This window comes from Narcine bancroftii, chromosome 12 (genome assembly GCF_036971445.1).
Source record: "Narcine bancroftii isolate sNarBan1 chromosome 12, sNarBan1.hap1, whole genome shotgun sequence".
Lineage (NCBI taxonomy): Eukaryota > Metazoa > Chordata > Chondrichthyes > Torpediniformes > Narcinidae > Narcine > Narcine bancroftii.
In genome coordinates this window covers 10,588,580-10,597,176 of record NC_091480.1, presented here as the reverse complement: position 1 = coordinate 10,597,176, position 8,597 = coordinate 10,588,580, and the positions used below count along the sequence as shown (strand labels likewise).

Here is an 8,597-nt window from a genome sequence, read left to right as displayed (position 1 = left end):
TGAGTTATCATTATATCATATTCCTGCAGAATTAAATTTTGGTTTAACAATCGTCTATTTTTGCTTTTCACTTTAATTAAGAAAACTAAAGTCTATAGTGACTTTGATCCATTAAATAGTCGCTTGAAAGCTAAGTGAAACACTTATTAGAGAGGTGTGCTTTCAATTAGTTTCAATACGTCCAGATGTATTTTAATCTTTTAGTTAACATGCAAACTTGAAATTATCTTCTTTAACATTGACATGAAATATTCATAAATAACATCTGCACTGATGCTCCGTAAATATAGAGCAACTTTAGTGCTGCTAACGGTCAACTAAAGTTATGAATGTTTCACTCACCCTTTTCCTTCCATTTTTAATATTCTATCTGAAGCTCCCCTAGTGTGTCTTACATTACCGCACATGCTCCAACCAGCACTCTAACACCTGAATGCACTATGCATGCTCCAGGAACCACGAATGCTCACAACTACAAACAAGGCCGTGTCCAGCCAAAAAGCACTCGGGACACTTCTGATACCTCCGAGAACAAACAGGACCCCGACCTAACAAGATAAGTAAACAAATTAAACCAAGTTTGGCTCTTATATGGTCAGTATACACAAGTGGTCCCTCAGCTGTGCAAATGTAAACATTGAAATGCTGCAAAGCCAGTACAAGGGACAATAATTCTTTCTTTATGGTAGAATAATTATTTGATGTTCACTGAATTTCTTGGATACTGTATATATCAGTATATGTCAAGTCGTAAAACCCTAAAAAAAATTACTCAAAAATGGGGGTTGACATACGCAAGATATTCTTTTGAGACCTTAAATTCACTGAAAAACCAGATTGATGTCGAATCGGTACATGTCAATGTTGGAAGCACTTCCCCACCACCGGCACTCCCCCACACCTCTCCACAGCTGGGCGCCGCCGTAACCACTCCTACCTGGGACTCTGGCATCGCCATCGGGAGAATGGTGTCACTACTCCAGCTCCGTGGGCCATTGTTGTTCCTGTCTCATAGGCTGAGGTTATTTTTTTTTTAAACTTAATTAATTTACAGTTTTGTTACTTGTGATTGGGGCATTTTAAAAAATTTTCGGTTATTCCTGGGAGGTCCTGTCAGCCTAAAAAAATGAGGGTCCACTTAGGGTTAAAACCATAAAACCATTAAAAAGAGACTAAGGGAGTCAACCTGTCTGCTGGTCAACTTGTATGCCAAAATATATGGTAAGTAAGCCACTGGATGGTCGATATCATGAGAACCATTCTTTTCTAAATACACTGCTTCCACAGCTTCATCACTTCCACCCACTGCTAAAGAAAATGGGTTTATCAAAGTCAGGCGACTTAAGCACAGGCTGGTGACATAAAATAGCTTTCAGTTTATCAAATGCTTCCTGACAAAGTTCTGTTCAAAGAAATTTTTCACTCTTCTTCAGAAGGTTAGTCAAAGGAAGGATGATATCAGCAATTTTTTTATTTAAAAAAAAACAGAACTTTCTATAATACCCTACAATTCCCAAAACCCTTACAACAACTTTCTTACCTATGGAACAGGAAACTCAGAAATCATCTGAACTTTTGCCTGAACAGGCTCCAACTTACCTTGAGCAACAACATAACTAAGCGGCATGGCCAGATTCGCTTTTAGCTAAATTAACAGTAAGGTTGGCTTTTGAGAGTTTGTCAAACAGAATCAGAATTTATTTTTTAAGACACCACCTCATGTAGAGTTGAGTGGCGTCCAGTGCCTATGATGTCACAGGCCAAATTAACAACCCTCTGAAGTTTATTCTTGTCCTGAGAATTGGCGCCTGTAGAGGTTTACGAGAGTCTTCGGTGGCCTACCGAAAAAGTATAGCTGCTGGTGAGCCTTCTTTGTGATTGAATCAATGTCAAGGCTCCAGGTCAGATCCTCGGAGATGTTGACACAGAGGAATTTGAAGTTCTTGACCCTCTCCACAACTGAGCCCTCAATGAGGACTGGGTCATGTTCCCCTGTCTTCTTCCTTAAGTCCACAATCATTTCTTTGGTTTTGCTGATGTTATGCATAAGGTTGTTGTTGTTGTGCTTGTTACACTTTTCAACAAGCTGATCTGTCTCCTTCTTGTACGCTTCTTCATTGGCGTCTGTGACTTTGCTGACAACTGTGGTGTCATTGGCAAATTGCAGATGGCATTGGGAATTGTGCCTGGCCACACAGTCATAGGTGTAGAGCAGTGGGCTAATAACCATGCATCCTTGGGGTGCGCCTGTGGTGATAATTAGTAAGCAGGAGATAGTGTTTCCAACTCATACTGACTGTGGTCTTCTGATGAGAAAGTGAAGGATTCAATTGCAAAGTGGGGGTACAGGGACCTAGAGTTTGTAGCTTCTTAACCAGTCAATTTCTCTACTTCCCAGGTGTCATTCCCCGTAACCAAGTCATCAATATAAGCATTTGTATGCTCTAACCTTTGAATCACAGAATTAATCTTTCTTTGGAATGTCCCTGGAACGTTTTTCATTCCAAATGGTAAAAAATTGTATTCATATAACTCTGACGAGGTTACAAATGCAGAAATTTTCCTACTTCTGTCTGTTAAAGGAACCCACCAGTAACCTTTAAATAAGCCCATCTTTGTAAGAAACTTAGCCTTTCCAACACTGTCTACAAAATAATCCACCCTAGGGATAGGAAGAGCATCTGTCTTTGTTACCACATTAACTTGTCTTAATCAGGGCAAAATCTTGCTGTCCTGTCTGATTTAGACACCAGGACACAAGGAAAACTCCAATCTGAGATAAAACGTCTAATAACATCATTCTTTAACATATATTCAAGCTCTTGATCTACCAGTTTACACATTTCAACATTAATTTGATATGGATGTTGTTTGATAGGTTTTGCATATCCAACATCAACATCATGACAAGTTATTGAAATTCTCTTAGGCACATCTGAAAGCAGGTTCAGGTTCATAAATTTTAAAAGTAGGCGTTTCATTTATTCCTTTTCCTGGGTCTGAAGATGAACCAACTTAGCATCCAAATTCTGCAAAACCCTTGAATTAGACAGATGAAATGGACAATGTTTTGTTTGAAGTAACACCCTCATAAGAGTCAGCTTGTACCATCTCATATTCCTTAGACTCTTAAGTTTCATCCACGACCAATGCCGCTGGTGAAGCCTGTTCCTTGATAAAATTCAGGTTATCAAAATAACATTTTAACATGTTGACATAGCAACCCAATGTTTTACGTCTCCAATCAAGGGTTTTAATTATGCTGGCTGACTTCTTTCACCTTTGATTCTCTCATATGGGCATGAAAATTTTGCCCGAAGGGGGAGTGAATTTGAGGGGAAAAGGATTAACACTTTATGTCCCAGTTTCAAAGTTATCACCCTAGCCTTTTTATCATACCAGACCTACATTTTGCCTTGAGACATTTTCAAATTCTCTTAAACTAATTTATAGACTTTCTGCAAATGATCTTTAAACTTTAATCCCTTTCACACTTCCATCCCACTAAATTGGCCGTTCAGGGTCCTGGGATAAGAATAGAGGTTTGTCTTTTCACACTTGACCACTCCTAACTGGGACACTGAACGCTTTCACACTTGCAGGATGCCATCCCCAGGATTAGGACTGTTCTTCCTTCTACCGGTGACATCAAGATGCATTGAGCAATGGTGGACCTGCCCTAAATCCTGATCGATGCATCCTGATCTTATATTTGAACAAAATTAATCAATTATAACATAATTAAGCTTTAGGTACAGCATAGTATGGGCCCTTCAGCCCATACCACTTATGACCTATATAAACCTTAATAAGGGACCATGGGAAATTGCTAGCAATAAATAGCAATAGCGGACAATTTTTAAACAAGATGGGACAAGTTGGTAGCACTTTATGAATGCTCCATGCATGCAGCTTTCTCTGCCACATGGAATTCTAGGAGGGCAGGTCCGTCATTGCTTTTCCATCAGTCTTTATAAATTGTGTGCTATAGCGCTACCAACTTAAATTATCCGCTATTGCTATTTATTTCCTCTCTCTCCCTCTCCCCCACTGCGATTTTCCCATGCCAAAGTTTATACCTTTATTTTAATCTTTTCTTCCGTCACGTTCCTGCACTCACGCAAAAAAACTTGAGTCATTTCAATCCCACAATGCAATTATCTGCTTCATATTTGCCAGATTCTAACACCAGCCTCTGCAGATGCCGGGGATCTGATGCTGGCGTTGAGCTGATTTTCTTTCACACTTGCCATCTCTCACTGCAACAAAAGCATCTTCATCCCAGTCCTTCTCATTCTCAAAACAATAGATCCTCAACATGGTCTTGAGGGTCGAATGGAACCTCTCCAAGGGCCCTTGAGATTCCAGTTAGATCCCAATTCATAAACTATCTGTGAAACAGCCCCAACATGAAATTACTTCCCTGATCTCATTAAATATTTCTGATTTTAATGTGAAACATTTTCTAAGAGCTGTTGACACATTTTTAGCTTTAATATTTCTAAGTGGTACTTTTCTGGAAACCTGGAGGCTGTACATTGGACAGTAAACAAATACAGATTCCCAGCTTTCATCTTGAGCAATGGGTCAACACAATCCACAATAACTTTAGAAAAGGGTTCGTCAAAAACCGGAATGGGTTATAATGGAGCCACTGGGGGACCCTGATTAGGTTTACCCACACGTGACACATTCAGCAAAAAGTCACAACACCTTTTCTTAAACTAGGCCAATAGAATTGTTTCATAATCTTATACATAGTTTTCCTTACACCAAGATAACCACCCAAGGGCTTGCTATGGGCCAAGGTTAAAATTTCATCCCTATAGGCTTTAGGAACTATAACCTGGTGAACATTGAGCAGGGATATCAGGTGGTCTCCACTTGCTCATCAGCACACCTTCCTTGAAATAATAGCCAACTGGCACTTTCTTAATTTCATCATCAGAGAGAGTGTTATCTCTCAATTCAGTAAGATCGTGATCTCTGTTCGACCCCACTATCAGCACTTTTCTGGATAACAACAAATATTAACACGCTGGTTTAACAACAGAACTCTGGTCCAATAAAGAAGGAGGCAAGTCTTTGGCAGGTCTTTACAACCAGAGTGTTGTTTGTACTATCACAGTTTCCAGACCCTGTGAAATCAGTTTGCACGGCACCATCTGCACTGGCAAGCACTTTAGCCATAGCTCGAGTCACTGCACAGTCTGGATATATATCAGAATCTGCCTTTGTCTCCTCAATGACTGGCTTAGCTGTCAACCACACAGCAGGGATTTTACTGTCTGCAAGGTCATTTCCTAAAAACAACAAAACTGCTTCGACTGGTAAACGTGATCAGATCCCTACCATAACAGGTCCATCAACTAATTCTAATTTCAACATTATCCTGTATAGGGGTATCGATTCCAGATCACCCCCCAGACCTTGAATCAAATTTATTTAAATGTTTTGAGTTACTTTCAAATGTTTTTATTTTAACTAATATTAAACATTTAAATATGTAATTATTTTGTTAAGTTTTCAAATATTTCTGGATATCAAAAACATTTAGTCATTAAAATGGTCTACAAGTGTCCCGGCTGAAAGTGTTCCATCCTATTTCTGATCAGTCTCACCACTGCACCAAGGGTCTACCAGTCAGAAGCCCTTTTTCCACTAACATCCCATTTAATTGGCTGTACAGTGTCGCAGGATAGGAAGCCCTTTGCGCCGTTTCCACTGGGCCATCCTTGACTGGAACACTAATTGGTTTTCTATTGAATACACTCATCCCCGGGATCAGGGTGTTCTACCTTCAACTGGAAATGGGTGACTTTCTGCTGTTCCTTTCCCATTGGTTTTATCAGCACACCGGTCGGTGTCAGCAAACGGCAGGGATATGAGTAAGGGTAGAGGTGGTTAATCCCCAGTGTGAAATGACGTCATTTAACGTCAGCATTCGGACAATGTTCCTTTTCCACTGGACCTTGTCCCAGTAAATTTCCAGTCAATTCCTGGGTCAGGGCGCCAGTGGAAAAGAGGCTAGAGTCTTGAAGAGAGAAAACATCAATTTTATCCCCACTGAGCCCCAGTAACTGCATGTTTATAGGAAATACCGTCTTGTCCAAACTCAAGTTTTGTATTTCCAGAAGTTTCCTTAAAAAAAATTAAATTTTGACAAATGAGGTATCTTTTCAGAAATTAAGTAAAAGACAAGGAATTGCAGGACATCAGCTGACACTGGACCTATCAGGAATCAAAATGAGGGATAAATTAATGATTATTTGGATAAAGAGACAAGAGAAGCCAAGGGATGAAGGATGATAACAGAATTGAATTGTTACAAAAATTGAGAATGAGAACAAATAATAGAGCACAGTAAAAAGGAGAAATTAGATGGGGAAAATAAAACTATGGACAGAAGATGAGAAAGCTATGGTTGTAAAATATGACTTTCCCAACATTCACACTCAAGGAGAAATAAGAGAAAAAATTAAAATCAAAAGTCAAATGTGGACACCTGCTTCCAGAGGTAATGACACTAACTTCAATCATTTCTGTAATGTCTGGTGTTCTTATTTATTGAAGAGATGCTATATCCTCAGAACCATTATAGCGATAACAGGTCAAATATTATTTCTACAATACATGTATGATTATGAACATTTTTTAACATGAATCAAACTACAGTAAAATCCGTATCCAGAATTCAAGCACCAGAAAAAAAAAAGAAATTAAGTAGGTTTAAAAAAAAGTTTAAAACTGCCACCCCCCAGCAGTTAATTCACCAATCATACAATGCACAATCTCAAGCAACTGGAAAATTCACTTAAATCGCATCTACCAATACCCATATGTGCCAATACTAGGGGTTTTATTGTACATGTAGTTAATGCAGGAAAGTGTCACTGATATTAGAAATTAACCAAGATGCTGTTGAGTATTGAGCAGATGAGAGTTTGAACAGTTACTTCTATTTCAAATGTTTTTATTAATAAATGTTATATTTATTCACAGCTTTCCAGAACAGAATTTACTGAAAAAATGTATACAGATGTGGCATACAACATCAAAAATATTTATTTACATTGCAGAAATAAACTTGCCATACTCTCACACATCATTCCAAACTCAATCACTAAAATATGCTCAAACATTTTTTTTAAGCATTTCTCTCCAGCTTCTTGGTTATGTACATGATACTTGGAATATGTGGAGCCAAGGACAAGTTCACAAAACTAACAAATCAACAAAAATAATAATACGTAACTAAACAAAGAAATAAAAAGATCAAAAATGTCTTGTAATTGTATACAATAGAAAAGGCTGGAAAAGGGAAAACGTGTCTGTGTCTGAACTGTGCAAATGGATGGACCTTGTGGCATTCTGCTGTTTTTTTCATGTATAACAATAGGAGAGAAAAATTTAATATAGCAGGAAAATATATCTTATTGCAGTATTAACCATGTCACTCAGATAAAATTTGCCTTCAACAGGTTCCAAAACCAAATAAACCTAATAATTGGGGCAATTTTCCCTAGTTACAAAAAAGTTTTGGAACTTGCCTTTAGCTCCACAATTCTCAGCATCATGAAACAAAACTAAACTGATAATATCAAGCCAAGTGTAATAAGATCTGGAAGTTAGTCAACTGTTCATAAAGTGAACCCACAAAAATGTTCAAATTAAGTGTACAGCAGGACATACTAAGGCCATCAACATAAACAAGATCACTGAAGCTAATCACCTTGAAATCTTCACAAAAACAGCAAAATGCAGATATTATTGAAAGATTTTACTGCACTCTTCAAAAGGGATATCATGTAGAATCACCTTTATATAATTTAAAATATCACTGACACCTGATGATGCCCATTGACAGCAGTAGCTGTACTGTAGAGAAGTACCCTCGTATATACTCATGTAATTGCTGATACCATGTAATAGCTGACACACACTCCCCCCCTTTTATTAGCCTAAAAAAAATCAGATGTTTTTTCTATGACCTGTCTAAAAGTCGACCCCCTTCATTTTTGGACTTGACCACCCACCCATCCGAGCACCCAATGCTCTGACCGCGGATCCTCACCCCCGCTGCCTGCCCATCTGAAGTCCCAACCGCAAATCCTCACCCCCAACACCCACTCATCCAAACTCCCAACTGCGGATCCTTGTCCTGGTCGCCCACCCACCTGAGCTACTGATGCCCCAACCATGAACTTACCACCCGCACTGGCCATCTGAGCTCCCAACACGAACAAAACAGGTACTCATGACCTCAAAAGTGTGACCCATGTAAAAGTTGACCCCCCCCCCAAACTTTTGCCCCCAAAAATGGTCCTAAAAAATTCAACGATTTCACGAGTATAAAATAAAATAATGTTGAGACTCAACAAAGGATCCCGACCTGAAACATAGACTGACCATTTCTCTTCATGGTTACTGCCTGAACTGCTGTCTCCTTCCAACTTTTCTTTGTTCATCTAAGACAGCAATAGCTTCTTAAAATTAACCAAATAATATCAAACAAATACAAAACTTAAAAATACTCTATTAGATTTGTTAATAAATATTTTTTCAAAGTTTCAAGGAGTTAAGATTTCAAATGTTTT

The 8,597-nt window shown here is 38.6% G+C and overlaps 1 protein-coding gene across 6 annotated transcripts in view; it reads right to left on the bottom strand.

Moving 5' to 3' along the window:
- epn2 (epsin 2) overlaps positions 1-8,597 on the bottom strand; it is a 74,053-nt gene that overhangs the window by 50,988 nt on the left and 14,468 nt on the right. The window lies entirely within an intron of this gene.